The 15,658-nt window shown below is 40.0% G+C and overlaps 1 protein-coding gene and 1 pseudogene across 4 annotated transcripts in view; one reads left to right on the top strand and one right to left on the bottom strand.

Annotated features, from left to right (window-relative positions):
• Positions 1–15,658, bottom strand: part of LOC131432486 (uncharacterized) — a 335,082-nt gene that overhangs the window by 293,952 nt on the left and 25,472 nt on the right. The gene's annotated exons all lie outside the window — the stretch shown is intronic.
• LOC131428708 (uncharacterized) overlaps positions 1,452–15,658 on the top strand; it is a 53,489-nt pseudogene continuing 39,282 nt past the window's right edge.

Genomic DNA, 15,658 nt, shown 5'->3' on the forward strand with positions numbered 1-15,658 from the left:
AAAAAACTGAATCGACCGTATGGCGTACTGCAAGGCCAGTCGAGGCAGCCATTTAAATGAATTTATATTCCACAATTAACCGGAAGGATTGTACTTTAATATGAAAAAATAAATTTTGAAATCGGATGAACCGTTTGTGTTTTATTGCATGTTTGAAAAAAAAAGTTACATGGCGGACCCTGTACAAAGATATAATTGCATACATTTGGGATATTGGTGTGATTTCGTCGGCTATAGAACAAGCAATGCTCGGTGTTGGTTCCTAATCAAGATCAATCTAAGCAGACTCTCGTGCAATTGCGAATTCAAAAGTGCTACGATTGATTGAACTGTTTGATTGTAGATCATTAGAAATTTTGGTTGCCTTGTTCCACATGAATGGCTCGAACCCCATGGGACTGATCCTTGTAGTTTTTGTACTGGAAGAAGGTTTGAATCCCATTCTGGGGATACTAATTTTTGCAAATTTTAATTTTTTGCTTATTTTTTCATCTGTTACATCTCTTTTCTTACTTTGGGTATCTATCAAAAGAATAAGGAGAGTTCACGGTGACTTTTGATCGATTTTTGACAATATGCAAAATAGGAGCTCTCCCCGATTAGCTCACCCGAGTTCGAATAGATGGAACATACTCCGTACGGGTTAATGTAGCACGCGTTTGAATAGCTTTTTAATGATTGCCACTGCGGCCACTTTTCAGCGAAACCATTAAGCGTAGTGCTACCTGAGTCAATAATTACTCTACAATGAACCTCGAACACTACCTTACTTACATCGTATATATTTGACTCGTAATGAAACACCGACTGCTCGTCTGTAACTTTCGACCTGAACCGAAAAGTAGATGTGACTACACACACAGTTTCACCATGTGGTGTAGTCTGCAACGAAGGCAACTGGTACCGTTTCCAGTGAATGTAAATTTCAATTTCCCACCTGTATCACTCATTCATAAAACCCTTCATAATGGTACTCTTCCAGGATTCACATTAGCACAAACAACGGAACACCAGAGAGAACATCACCATCGCCCTATTCCTTTATCGTCACCATCGTCGTCGTCGACATCATCATCATCTCCATCATAATCACCGTCATCTGCCTCATCACCATCATCATCATCATCATCATCATCGTCATCTTCAACAACACAATTATCAATATCCTTACAGAGCAGGGTTTTGTGGGCACTAGTCGGTCAGCAACCGTAGGCTAGCAAGCAAGCGAACAAGCAGAAGCAGCAGCACCGCGTGTGTTGCCCGCCGGGCACTTCGTTACTGCCTGGGGGAAGTGACGAGCCCGAGATGATCCCGACAACGAGAATGTTTCTAGACAATTTTCCTGCGGTATCTTCACCTACACTGGTGCGACCACGTTCAACATTTACGCCAACCGAACGACCGACCGACGAAACAAGTACGTGCATCTATTTTAAACTGTGTGGGTTGAAATGCTGGAACACTTCACCCATCACTTCCTCACGGTAACAAGCGGCCGTTTCCACTCCCGGGCGGCCACCAACCCACGTGTGGTGGCAGCAGTGCTTATCCTTAACAGTGAGCAACCGAAGGAAGGCTCCGTGGCTGCCGGTTGGATGTACGGTCGAAAGGATTTTGCACTTCACTTTTTGCCTCCTTGTGTTGTTTCGTTATAACATTATTCAATCATGCACGAACACCTTCCCGGTTCTGTTGTGCCACGTTCATCGGCTATATCACTCACGGATAAATGGGAAAACCCTAATGCAATGCAATAACGATCCACTTCTAATTGTGGTTTACCTATTGGCACTGGAAAATGTTACACATGATGGGGGGACTACTCTTGGTCCGGGTTTCTCCGTTCGAATCTGTCGAATGTTTTGCTTTTTTTTTCTTTCTTTCTAAATTTGCTCTAGGTTGGTTCCGGGTCCATCGGACGGGACCGTTTTAGTTGTGCTTCGCTAGCAGGAAGGATCATCGTTGAAGCACAGTGAAGTGCTGACTGTTTGGCACAGTTGCGATGGTCCTCCACCGGTAGCTATTACTGTTGGCCCGATTACTGGGGATCCTATTAGGAAATTTATGTAGGTAGAATCATTTTACTGTTCCTTTTCGCATAACATAAACTTTAAACACTAACCATTCCCGGGATATGTGCACTGTTTTTTGTTGAATATTAAGTGACTTACTGAAAGGTGGACGCTTGGTGATTTGTACCGACTATCCATGCAGTAATAGTAAGCTTTATTTTTAAGCGAAATATTCACTAAATTCAAATCGTTAAAACAGTTAAATAAGTAACCGTTCCAGCGTGAATTTTTTTTCTCATGATACATGAAGAAAATTGTTTCACTCAGCATACTGGAAGAAGAACTTTCATTCATCCAGCATCTTCCAACAGGGAAATGTAAGTTATTAATTTTGCATATATTAATAATCGGAAGAAAACCTGATCGTAGCTTGCTTTCGCAAAGGTTCTTTTTTGTCTATTTCAAAGAAATACAAAGACTTCTCAATCACTCCGAAACTTGACATTGGAGAATTTATATACCTGTCGAAATCGCTATTGAAAATCATCTTCTACAAAGCTCTTCCCAGTGTAAAGTCAGTTCAGATTTTATCCTTCTTCAACTGCACACCAAGAAAAAATCGTGTAAATTTACAACTTCTGAGACCGATACATTCGAGCGTCTAGAATGACTCATGTTTACAGTTGATTTAGCACATGTTCTGACATGCTTTTAACTGTTGAAACATGTATTTTTACACGTCTTCTGAAGATACTGAGTAAGGAGCGTATCGAAAAGTAGTAAGCAATATTGATTATTGAATAAAAACCTGTTTTAATCCACCTAGTGGTGCCTTTCTCATGTACATATAATATTGTGGTATTCTATTCAAAATTGTTCTCTTCGATTTTTGAAAGAAACCAAGAGATTGTTTGTACATAACATACAGAATGGAACAATGCTTTGCTCGTGTAGGTCATCCTTAAGAAAACGAAGTGGGTTCACTATTATATGCACTTCGGGCACCGGAACCCGAGAACCGGTATAATCAATGTCGGTTCGTACAGCCATCATGACACACAAACTCTACTAGTACGCACTCTAAATTACGATTTAAATGTTTGTTGCATCCGAAAATATTTTAAATGACGGTGTACAATATTGAACACACTTTACCCTATAATCCCTATAATTCCGGAACCGGAAGTCGGATCCGGATGAAATTCAGGTATTCCGTATGGGACCACGAGACGTTTCATTTGAATCTAAGTTTGTGGAAATCGGTCGAACCATCGCTGAGAAAACCTAGTGAGATTATTTGACGCAAACACACACACAGACATTGCTCAGCTCGATGAACTGAGTCGAATGGTATATGGCCTTCGGGCCAATTTTCACTCATCGGGTTTTCAAGTGATTGCATAACCTTTCTATATGAGAAAGGTAAAAAGCAAAAAAAATATATTTTGACATCAGGTTTCGATATATTGTAGAAAAATTACATTTTTATGCATTTCACTTATTATATCGAAGAAAATCCTAGTCTCTGTGAAACGCTCGCACTTTGGACTTGACATTCTTCATTAAATTCTGCACAGTTACTTTTGTGACTTTCCTGGTGACAGCTGTCCAGTTATTTTTTTAACTCCTGCATGTTTTGGGACACTGTACCTTCCTTCCGAAAGTGCCGCTTGACAATTGCCCAATACCTTTCAATTGGCCGAAGATCCGGGCAGTTCGGTGGGTTGATGTCCTTTTCCACGAATTGTACATTATTTTTTGACAACCACTGTAGAACGGAGTTGGCGTAGTGGGCTGAAGCCAAATCCGGCCAGATATAGAGGGGAGCTTTATGCTTTCTGTACAGTGGCAGCATTCTCTTCTTCAAACATTCTTCCTCGTACACTTTGGCGTTAATTGTGCCCTTCGTCAATAAAATCGACGACCGCAAACCACAGGTACAAATTGCTTGCCAGACCAACACCTTCCAGAATCCGGTTATACAGTTTTCGCGTTTTTGTTTTGGCCTGAACTTGCTGTACCAGGGACTATTCCGGCACCTTCTGTTTCTTGTATGTTTTCAGGGAGTTCCAAACTTTGATCCGTTGAATCATCCCGATGCTGGTGTTTAACTGCTTGGCCAAATCTCGCGTCGACGCCGATGGGTTTTTCCAGATGTACTCAACCACTTTTAAGTACCGGCCGGCCTGGTACCAAGTGTGCAGAATTTTCTTTCGCGTTTCCGGATCAATTCGATTCCTCATTGGAACGATAAACCGTACCGTAATCAATCGATTATTATCATGTAAACAAACATGTTACAGCAAAACACGCTGCAAAAAATTAAACCATTTCAGAGTAATAACTGTTAGAATTTTACTAACTACTAATCGATACACTCCTTATGTTTGACACACATTTAAATCGTTAAAATTCAGTCTTTCTTTACGAGTTGCATTCATATGAACATGTGAATTTGCGTCACCAGTAGACATGTTTTTTGTCGTGAATACGACTTTCTTTACTATGGGCCGCCTTTTCAAAATTTATCCTGTACAAGAATGGGTAGAACCTAATCGTGAATATCATCCGAAATATGGTCAGCAATTTATGATAAAATTTTCAGTAGTATGAGATAATCACAAATATTACCAAAATTAAGTTTTCAAAAATGTTTCGTCTGCTACGAGTATTAAGGTTAAATTTAGTGCCACACATAGAAATACGGAATATTTTCAGTGGTTGAATGCAGTGGGCTTACGACATTCACTAATTGAACAGTAACTAACTATATTTATGCTTATACACCATCTATGAATATTTTCAATTAACTAATATGAGGAAAACGCATTTGTGCATGTTGTTTGAGATGGTCAATTAAGTCATTTGATATATGAGCAAAATGTTCTAAAAATTGACTTTCTCGTTAATTGCGAAATTGTTCATTTTTTGTTCCACATCGAAATCTCTGGCATAATGGCTTGTAAGATGTTCACTTAAAATATCTAATTTGTGCATATCATATCAGTATTAGAGATGGTCGGGTATCGGGTATTTTATCCGAAACCCGACCCGTACCCGTACCCGACGGGTTTTTGGTCGGGTACGGGTAAAAATTTTTATTTTCAATCGGGTACGGGTCGGGTACGGGTAAAAAATTTTACTGCTCACTCGGGTACGGGTCGGGTACGGGTAAAAAAATTTACCGCTCACTCGGGTACGGGTCGGGTACGGGTAAATTGTTTTTTCGGATCGATTACCCGACCATTTGTACTTCACAGAAATATGTTTACACGTTGACGAGATTTTTTCATTGCAAAACAGTTCTTCCGAAAAATAATCAATTTGATTCAAGGGGTTTTGACATTCGCGCCTAGGACCAGACCTGTCAACTGGCATCTTTTTCATTTTTTTCTTCATTTAAAAAAAGTATCAATCATAGTTACGTGAAAAGGTATGTGAATATTTCCCGCCCTACTTTGTTTATAACATATTTAATAAGACACACTGCCTTAGCTCTATGATGTTGCAGTCGGAATCTACTTTTCACGTAGGTTTTGATGGACTGCCATTTTAAAGCTGTTTAATGCACAATCCAGTAAAAAATATTTGATTCATATACTGCCCATACTCGCATATCAGTCTCATATCGATTTTCGCCAATTTTGAGTTAGCTTGAGGAATGGAGTCTTTCCTCAATATACTCTCAGAAATTGCAATTAAAGTTGAGGGTTTGTTCAGTAAAATATAAAAAAATATCAACTCATTTTTGTGTCCCATATGCTAAAGTACCCGCATATCAGTCCCATTCAGTGCAAAATTTCAATAATTTCATTTGTTGCAATATTGGAACAGCAAAGGTGTATTACCGATATTCCATGTAATAATACCAAGATTTAGCATTAGGGAGCAAAGTAAAGTCTTGGCATTACATTCCTTTCGTGGAATTTGGCCTTTCTGTTTCAACAGACTTCGCAGCCTATTCTTACCGTACAGAATCATTGCATGGCTAGTACTATGGATCCTACTGACACTAAGAATCCTTCCAGGTCGGAACTCGAACATACGACAGCTGGCTTGTAAGACCAGCGTCCTATGCATTGAACCGCCAACCCGGGACCAGCATTAGGGAGCACAATAAATAAAAAAAATCGGAAATAAACTTTTGATCGTCTTTTTCTCAACATGCCGATTTTCCATATGGGACTGATATGCAAGGATGGGCAGTATATAAAATGTAGTGTTGTACTCATATCACATTCAGATACCAGAAAACTGTTATTTTAAATATTGGTTGGAGATTTTCAAAATTTTCATAAAAATCATTAGGATTCTTACCATAAAAACATGAACATTTAATTCAGAAAATCTGCATAGAAGTTCTTCTTATTCTGCACTTCTGGGTGGTGTCACCTCACTTGAAATGACACCGATTGATGGCACAGCAAGTTGGGCTATATTGCTAGTTAATTTTCGTTTCTTTTCACTGGACAACAAGTGAAAATCTCGATGCGTGACAACGTGGAGTCGCAAAAGTAAGGGTGAAAATCTTTTCTCGCGAAATACTCAAATTTTCACCGTGTTCACTCGTTGAGGGTTCCACCGGTTCAATGGCTGTAAAAACCACCAGCTACCGATAACATCGTGGGTGTGGGTTTGTGAGGCTACAAAACGGGCATAGTTGACAGATTAATTTAAATCAAAATCATAATTCATTTTGCTTTGTAGTAAAAAATTGCAACCAAAAAAATTTCCTACGAATGTTCAAACTACTTACACTTGAAGGACTCACTGTTCACCATGTTCAAAATCGAATTTTTCACACCGGGAATACACGTACATTGTTTGATTCTTTGGTCAATTCACGTAAACGAACTGATAACACACTATTCATTTTAGGGGATGTTCGCATAACATTCATTTTCGTCACGTGTAATATTCAATTTGACATTTGGAACTATTTTACGTCATTTTTCAAGTGAATCGAATGTGAATTTTTATTTGTGTGTCAAGATAATGAGCACGCTTACTTGTGGTTCTAAAGAATTGGATCAAAAGTCGCACTGTTTCGTAAAAACCATACCTACCCAAAATTGAATACAACGGGTATTACGACATTTTGGGTAAATATACTTTTCGAAAAATTTGAGTTGATATTACTCCCTTTTGTTCACATTTGTAAATGAGTATAAAGTACCAAAGACATTGAAAATCTACAGGGTCCGCCATCTAACATTTATTTTTGAACTAGCGGTTATTTCGACATTGGTAACCTCAATGTCACTTCTGATTTGACAGAAACTTAGTTGTATCCTTCCGCTGAACGAAAATGGTTTGCATGTTTAAAAAAAAGTTACATTACATTATTCATGCTTCACATTGTATTTATATGTTTAAAAGTAAACAAGCATTTTAATGTATTTTTCTTACCAACTAGAGCCTGATACGGCTCGATATCTAAAACACTTTATTTTTTCCATACTGAATTTTGGTAAAATTTTTACTACTCATTCGGGTCGGGTACGGGTACAGGTAATTTTTAATCGGGTACGGGTCGGGTACGGGTAAAATTTTTTATTTTTTTTCGGGTACGGGTCGGGTACGGGTAATTTTTTTGTATTATTGATCGGGTACGGGTCGGGTACGGGTAATTTTTTAAATTTTTAATCGGGTACGGGTCGGGTACGGGTAATTTTTTTTGCTGATCACTCGGGTACGGGTCGGGTTCGGGTATAAGGATTTCTATACCCGACCATCTCTAATCAGTATACAAGTGAATAATGTTTTACCATCTGCCATAAATTTGTGTCATGCTTGGCGAGTGAATATCAATAATTTATATTTTTAGTTTATGCTAATAATGTCCAACTCTGTTGAGTTCAATGCATTGATGTTACTGAAGCAATAAAGCTTGGCTGTGTAATATCGTATAACAGGTATTATTTTAGATTGTAGCAATTTTTATAGCAAAACTATAACTTCATCATTAACAAGCTTCTGCATGAAATGAATACAAGCCAAGTATTATCGTTCATTAACCTGATATACAAACAAAGTGATAAACATTGAGGGTCAGCTTCGAACCAGTCAGCATGGAAAACTTATTGGATTTCATTGGTTTTTCTATTATTATGAATACAATGAATCAACGCTTGATTTTCCTTTCAAAATCGATTGAATAATAATGAACTACGAAATAACTTTATATATAATTTCGTGCTCCAAATATGTGCTTGAGAAAAGATCCACTAAAAAGTTTTAACTGCATGGTAACTCATGCGAGTCAAGTAAATACTTTTACGAAAATTCTATCTCATCGGCGGGAAGGGCCTGGTGAACTACTGGCAAAGATATCGAAAATACTTGAATGATATCTCGTCTTCAATCGTTCTTTTGAAAGAGAATCCATGCTTGCTACTAAACTCAGGCCTAGACATGGTTAACAAGTTGGTCAATACATGTACATATAGCCTCATGTTAGTCATTCATAATTACTCGTGATTCATAGCTCTAGTGTAGGAGTAATCACTAACAATAACGATTGAATTAGCATATATTCAAAGTGTGAAGGATTCAAAAATCCATTACGTCCAGTCTCTTTTATAAGCCAATATAACGAGAGGTAAACCCACTGCGCTCAATCATTGAAAAAAGTTCTTGTTTCTATGTGTCCGTTTTTCTTGGTATGCTTTGTGCGACGGTTCGTTCAACTGAAGCGGATGAAATTTTGCGCTCATTTTATGACGCTACATTTCACCTTAATATTAGTTTTTGAATTCAGTTCCCGAATACAGGTTCAAAAGATAGAACTAAGACTCCGAAACTGAATCCTAATTCTAGATTCTGGATATAGATTTTTGGAACTGAAATTAATGCCTTATGTCGTTTTCGCTTGAGAAAACTGAAACTGACCCAATGTAGTTTCGTCAAACAAACACTTTTCAAGAAACTGTGTTGATTTCGCACTTAGCAACGGGGGTTAGAGCAAACCTGATATAACAACCAGGTTCGAAACTGACTCGATTTTCAGTTCAACAACGTTAAAACTAGGTTTGAAACTAGCTTCAAACAAACGGTTTGACAGCAGTTAGGGTGGAAACTGGGTTGGGTTTGGCATCAAGCAAAAACGACATTAATTTGAGTTTAGAATTCTTATCCAGAGTTCTCATTCTGGAACAAAAACACAAAATTCCGGAAGAAAAGACAGAATTCAGTGCTTTCAGTAAGGTTCGGAATTCAAGTTAAGCATTTAGTTCTAGAATTAAACTCTGATCCTGAATTCTGAAAATAAGTTCCAAGATTCTAGAACTAAATTAAGGAACTTAACTAAATTAGGAACTATTCTTGATCTAGATTCGGAACCTAAATTTTTCAACTAAATTCTGATGTTCGAAATTCAGTTCTAGTCATACTTCATCTGAATACTTCAATATAGATACTCCGTTATAATTCTAGAAGCAAAGCAGGTAAAGTTGTAAAATTCACACAATCAGTCAACTTATATGAACGATTATTGATATTCGTAGGTGTAGAACGGAGCATGTCAGCTTTGTTCATATTCAGGTCTTAGAGTAATATCTCAGACATTACTTACCTTACCTTACCTAACAGCTATAGGCCTGGGGTGTCCTTTGCTGTATCAAGCATACGTCTCCACATAACTCGGTCCATGGCTGCTCGTCGCCAGCCACTCAAGGCACGGATGCTTCTGAGATCACCCTCCACTTGATCGATCTACCTTGCCCGCTGCGCTCCTCTTCTTCTTGTACCAGTCGGATTAGATTCAAGAACCATTTTCACTGGGCCGTCGTCCGACATCCTTATGACATGCCCAGCCCATCGTAGACGTCCGATTTTAGCTGTCCGTACGATAGGTGGATCTCCTAGCAGCTGTTGCAATTCGTGATTCATACGCCGTCTCCACGTTCCGTCTTCCATCTGCACTCCGCCATAGATGGTCCTCAGTAGCTTTCTTTCGAAAACACTGAGAGCGCGTTGGTCCTTTGCCAACATAGTCCAGGTCTCGTGGCCATAGAGAACAACCGGTCTAATGAGCGTTTTGTAAATGGTCAATTTCGTGCGGTGGCGTACTTCTCTCGATCGAAGGGTTTTTCTGAGTCCAAAGTACGCACGATTCCCTGCCAAAATACGTCTCTGAATTTCTCTGCTGGTGTCGGCGATCACCAGCGAACTCAAATATACGAACTCGTCAACCACCTCGATATCGTCACCGTCTATCAATATTCGTGGTGGGAGGCGCAGTGTCTCTTCTCTAGAGCCTCTTCCACTCATGTATTTTGTTTTTGACGCATTTATGGCCAGTCCGATACGCCTAGCTTCAGCTTTCAGTCCGATGTAGGTTTCCGTCATCTTCTCAGGGTTACGTGTCACAATATCAATATCGTCAGCGAAGCAAAAAAGTTGTACGGACTTTTGGAAGATCGTGTCACTCGTGTCGATCCTCGCTTTTCGAATCACACCTTCCAAGGCAATATTGAACAAGATACAAGAAAGTCCATCACCTTGACGGAGCCCTCTCCGAGATTTGAAGGGACTCGAGAGCGTCCCAGATACACGGACGTAGCACATCACTCTATCCATCGTTGCTTTGACCAATCGCGTCAGTTTATCCGGGAAACCGAATTCGTGCATTATCTGCCATAGCTGTTCTCGATCGATTGTGTCGTATGCCGCTTTAAAGTCAATGAATAGGTGATGCGTGGGTACGTTGTATTCACGACACTCCTGGAGTACTTGTCTTATTGCGAATATGTGATCCGTAGTGGCGCGGGCTCCAGTAAATCCCGCTTGGTACGGCCTTACGAATTCCTTAGCTATTGATGCTAAACGACAGCAAAAGATTTGGGAGAGTACCTTGTTGGCGGCGTTCAGCAATGTCATTGCGCGGTAACTGCAACTGTCTAGCTTATCGCCCTTTTTTAGACGGGACATACAATTCCATCCTTCCATTCCTGCGGTAGAATCTCCTCCTCCCAAATCCTAGAAATCATCCAGTGCAGCGCTCTAGCCAGTGCCTCTCCTCCATGTTTGAGCAGCTCGCCTGGCAACTGATCATTGCCCGCGGCTTTGTTGTTCCTCAGCTTGCCGATCTCCTCACTTATCTCCGACAGATCAGGGGCTGGGAATCTGTCATCGGCTGAGCGTGCACTCAGATTGATTCCTGTACCGTTCTCTGTATCTTGTGCTTCGCCATTCAGATGCTCGTCATAGTACTGCTTAGACCTGTCAATCACCTCACGTTCGTTCGTGAGAAGGTTACCACTGGTATCTCTGCACATTTCGGCCTGTATCGTGTAGCCTCTACGTGAGCGGTTCACCTTCTCATAGAACTTCCGTGTATCATTTGCGCGGTACAGCTGTTCCATCGCTTCGCGATCTTGGTCTTCCTGGTGGCGCTTTTTCTTCCGGAAAACCGTGTTCTGTCTGTTCCGCGCCTGTCTGTATCGTTCCTCGTTCGCTCTAATGCGGTGTTGCAGCATCCTCGCCCTTGCTGCATTCTTCTCTTCGACCAACTGCTGACATTCGCCGCCAAACCAGTCATTTCCTCGATTCGATAATCTCGTACCTAGAACGGTTGCAGCAGTGCTACTCACGGCGGACCTTATGTTGCTCCAGCCGTCTTCAAGAGTCGCCGCGCCAAGCTGCTCTTCCGTTGGTAGCACTAGCTCCAGTTGTTGCGCGTATTCCTTTGCAGTACGAATGCTACGTAGCTGCTCGAGATTGAGTCCCGGCGTTCCTGTGTGAAGAGTTTTGTGCACCGTCGATAGTTTTGAGCGCATACAAACCGCGACAAGGTAGTGGTCAAAATCAATATTGGCACTGCGGTAAGTGCGGACATTGATGACGTCGGAGAAGAATCGCCCGTCGATGAGAACGTGGCCGATTTGATTTTCCGTATTTTGATCAGATGATCTCCAGGTGGCTTTGTGGATATCTTTGCGGGGGAAGAAGGTGCTTCGAACTACCATTCCACGGGAGGCTGCAAAGTTTACGCATCGTTGACCGTTGTCGTTTGTTACCGCGTGCAGGCTCTCCAGCCCGATTAGCATTCCAGCATTCATGTCACCGATGACGAGTTTTACATCCTGCCTCGGACAGCTGTCGTAGGTTTGTTCCAGCTGCGCGTAAAATGCTTCCTACTCGTCATCGGGTCTCGTCTCATGTGGGCAGTGCACGTTGATGATGCTGTAATTGAATAGACGGCCCTTGATCTTCAATACGCACATTCTATCGCTGATTGGCTGCCATCCAATCACGCGCTGGCGCATCTTGCCCAACACTACAAATCCCGTTCCTAGAACGTTGGTTGTGCCGCAGCTCTGGTAGAAGGTAGCCGCTCGATACCCACTTTTCCACACCTTCTGTCCCGTCCAACAAAGTTCCTGCAGTGCTACGACATCGGAGCCGTGGATTTGAAGCTCATCATGCAGCATTCGGTCGTATCCTGGGAAGCCAAGCGATTTGCAGTTCCATGTGCCAAGCTTCCAATCGTAGTCCTGAGTTCGTCGCGTAGGTCTTTGCCGATTATTCCGAGTCGTATTTAACAGTTCGGCTGAAAAGTTCGTATCGTTTAATAGAAACACACATTTTTTTGCCAAAATTCGTTTTTATTATTCAACATAATTGCCATCAGAGGCGATACAGCGATTATAGCGATCTTCCAACTTTTCGATACCATTTTTGTAGTACGATTTGTCCTTTGCCTCAAAATAGGCCTCAGTTTCAGCGATTACCTCTTCATTGCTTCTAAATTTTTTACCAGCGAGCATTCTCTTGAGGTCTGAGAACAGGAAAAAGTCACTGGGAGCCAAATCTGGAGAATACGGTGGATGAGGGAGCAATTCAACAGCTCCAAACACTGCTCAGAATCATCAATTCGTTGTTGTTTTTGATCGATTGTGAGCTCACGCGGCACCCATTTTGCACAAAGCTTTCTCATTTCCAAATATTCGTGAATAGTATGTCCAAGTCCGGTCAGTGTTGGTGATTGCCGATAGTGTGGTAGAGAGCGGCTCGACATTTCTCCTAATTGTATCCAATATCGTCAATCTGGTAGATGATGCTACAAAAACTCGCTGCCTCTCAATGCATGAACCGTGCGAGAATTTCTCTACATTTCTTCGCTCCACCTCATACTATGAGCATTTCAAGGCCCTTAGCAAAATAGATACAGTTTTGCAAATGATCGGCGCTGTGTGGAATTTACCAAGGGAGAATCGCAAGTTGACAATTATCGCAGAAAATTTTTCAAATCCCTTGTGTGGATTAAATCGTGTGAAGAATTGCTAGAGAGCGTTCTTTGATACGATAATAGCCATCCTTGAGTCCGGTTACTGGTCCAGCTCCAGGTTCAGGAGGAGGAACTACCAGATCCAGGATAGAGATCAATATCATGGCATGTGCAAGTTGAAGACCAGAATCTTGACTTGAACCTAGACTTACCATATTTCCAGATCTTGCACAAGAAGCTGAATTATGGATCTGGGCCAAAACTCTGGAACCGTATTCAGGACCTGGATTCTGTAACTAAGTCCTGGAACTGAAATCTAAAACGCCACTTGAGTCAATTAGTTCTGGGTTCTAGAAGTGAAATCTATAGCTGAATTCGAATTGTCAACTTCATTTTCGTATCAGTAACGGATTCCGGGTTACAAAGGTTAAAAAAAAGTGCATGTAATCAACTCTTTTGAGGAGGCAACCTTCAGTCTAATTGGTCTCCCAGTACGAAGTGAACGAAATCGATGGTTTGTCGCCCATATTTGAAATTGTAAGTAAAATATATAATTAAATTAATAATCTTATACTTCTCGTTTTGGTTGGACAGTTATTAACAAGCAATGTATTCGATGTTCTAACAATAACTCCTGAATGATCAGTATATGCCGAAACACGTTCACATTGGGCACATCAGCTAAGACATTGTATGTACTTCGGTGCAAACTAATTAAGTATTCTGCAAGTAGCAGAAATTGTATGTCTGTTCAGCGGTTTATTTTGGACTGCTGAGTGGCATAGCAGTTCAACATAAACTGTTATGCGCTGGCGAGTCGAAGGCAAAACATAAAATATATGATAAATCGCAGCTAACCCAAATGAAAAGCATTAAAATATTCAATAAATTTATTGACACCAATTTTCCCACAAACAGAATTTCATAACAGAGAATGTTTAATTTGTTTTGCAAAGAATAATTAAGATATTCAATGAAACATGCAACAATTCAGATCTAAGTCTGAAAATAAACGTAAATCATACTCGAAGAGCATGTTCCAATAGAGATAAACTACTCTGGGACTTGGCACGATTTTTGTCTCGTTTTCCTTTTTTTGGCAAGCAATCCGTGTATTGTACCGACTTCGTTTTGCCTTTCCTGTCATACAATAAATAATAAGTCTTGGTTCACAGGAAACTTTATATTCGAGTTCCTGGGTGAATTCCAAATTATAATGCGGAGACACATTTATCGAAATGATATTATCAATAACGGCTCTAGAAAGTTGTCTTTATTTTGCACAAGAGCGTAAGCTTCTTTCAGGCGCAAGCTTCTATCCGGAGTGGCACGTGCTGGAGGTAACTCTAATACTAATTACTAAATAATATATGAGCAATAATGCATATGGTCAAGAGAACAGTTAATGCCGTTGGTTTCGTTGCCATCATTTGAGCTCGATAAATATAAACATTAAATATTGATGCGAACGATTTAGGTCCGCTTTTCATTTTCATACGGTCACTGCATCTGTTATTCAATATTAAACTGTGGTAAATTCCGAGCAGCAAACTACAACAGATGCTATTTTCAATGATATATCCCACTTTGACAGCTTGTTTAAAGTTTGGGCTATTTTAACTATTATTATTGCGAAAATTGCTTCCGGATATAATCGTGTCATTACTTGCTAATCGAAATGTACTTCAAATCATCCGATTAGTTGGTTACTGCACATAAATATTTTTTTATTTATAACATCAGTGAAATAGTATTACATGGGATGACTGAAAAAAATAAAAAATAAGTGAAAAAACAGCCTAATTTATCATGCGGGGTAGTTTAATTGGTAAAACGTTTTGCTCGGATAGGAGCCAGCTCCGGGTTCGAGTCCCGTCTCTACGGTAGCTTTTTCACGGTTTTCATTACATAGTTATATTTGCATGTCATTTTTTCAAGCAGTTTTCCCCGTTAGATACTGATCAAATCTTAATTTTCATTAATTTTTCGTCAACGTTTTAAGTAAAATGGCCTATATTTTATTATTGTTAATTTTAATTGCCCAGTAAAAAGGTTAGCTACACTACTGCAGTGCATCTGTACAAGATTAGGTTACACAAAATAAACACCACTAAATATATTAGATTAAAAACCTATTCTTAATTCACCTAGTAGTGTGACAATGCCTTTCTATTTCATCGAAACAGTCCTACTAAAACATTTTTTAACTTTTTATTAAGATAATTTCTGACAATGGTCTAGACTAATTTTTGACACCAATTTATCCACATTGATTCGAGTGGTTCGCAATAGCATGCTTCAGCATTTATGTCACATATTTGACATCATTTCTGAAAGCAAGAGCTCTAAATTTACGATGCCTTTTTGTATGAGAAGAGTGAACTCTCAATAGTATTACAAACGTTATAATACAGAT

This window comes from Malaya genurostris, chromosome 2 (assembly GCF_030247185.1).
Source record: "Malaya genurostris strain Urasoe2022 chromosome 2, Malgen_1.1, whole genome shotgun sequence".
NCBI lineage: Eukaryota > Metazoa > Arthropoda > Insecta > Diptera > Culicidae > Malaya > Malaya genurostris.